The sequence below is a fragment of the Pecten maximus genome, chromosome 15 (assembly GCF_902652985.1).
Source record: "Pecten maximus chromosome 15, xPecMax1.1, whole genome shotgun sequence".
NCBI lineage: Eukaryota > Metazoa > Mollusca > Bivalvia > Pectinida > Pectinidae > Pecten > Pecten maximus.
In genome coordinates, this window is record NC_047029.1 from 36,248,165 (window position 1) to 36,249,136 (window position 972).

Sequence of the window (972 nt, forward strand, 5' to 3'; positions counted from 1 at the left end):
CGTATTCACAAAATCTGGATGTCGTATGTCGTATGTTCAGCGGCTGGACATTCAAAATCTGAATGTCGTATGTCGTATGTTCAGCGGCTGAACATTCAAAATTTGAATGTCGTATGTCGTATGACGAGCCGCTGAACATTCAAAATTAAAATCTGAATGTCGTATGTCGTATGTTCAGCGGCTGAACATTCAAAATTTGAATGTCGTATGTCGTATGTTCAGCGGCTGAACATTCAAAATTTGAATGTCGTATGTCGTATGTCGAGCCGCTGAACATTCAAAATCAAAATCTGAATGTCGTATGTCGTATGTTCAGCGGCTGAACATTCAAAATCTGAATGTCGTATGTCGTATGTTGAGCCGCTGAACATTCAAAATTATCTCGTTGGCTGGTAAAAACACAAGATATGAAGTTTTGAATGTCGTATGTCGTATGTCGTATGTTGAGCTAACTTCACACAGCCTATGGTATTTAATCGTCCAAGGTTTTCCAGAGTTTTTCCTTTAAGGAGTTTTTTATCTCTGGTTTTTAATCCGGGCTTACTCAGTCCAAGGGAGGTAATTTGATTTTGTACAAGGCTCATTCATGTAGACTGTGTTAACATTTTATCTGTATGTATCATTTCCATTGTATATATATACACGTACATAAAATGTATCATTCTGCTTTTCTTCAAACTTCACTTCAGCTCAAATAAAGGTCCACAAGGCTGTATCCAAATACAGGTGTTGTGTTTTGTGTGTGTGTGTGTGGGGGGGGGGGGGGGGGGGGTAAAGATATGGTAGGAATAGAATAGGATAGACAAGTGTTTGCCGTGTTTGGTAAACGGGTGACTCGGTCAAAGTGTGTCTCGGTAAAGGTAGTCGCAGTCACGGTGTACGTCATCTTCGCTAGCCAAGGCTTCTGATTACGTTTCACTCCACGAGTGGAGTCGTGGAGGGAAACGTAATTAGAAGCCTTGGCTAGCGAAG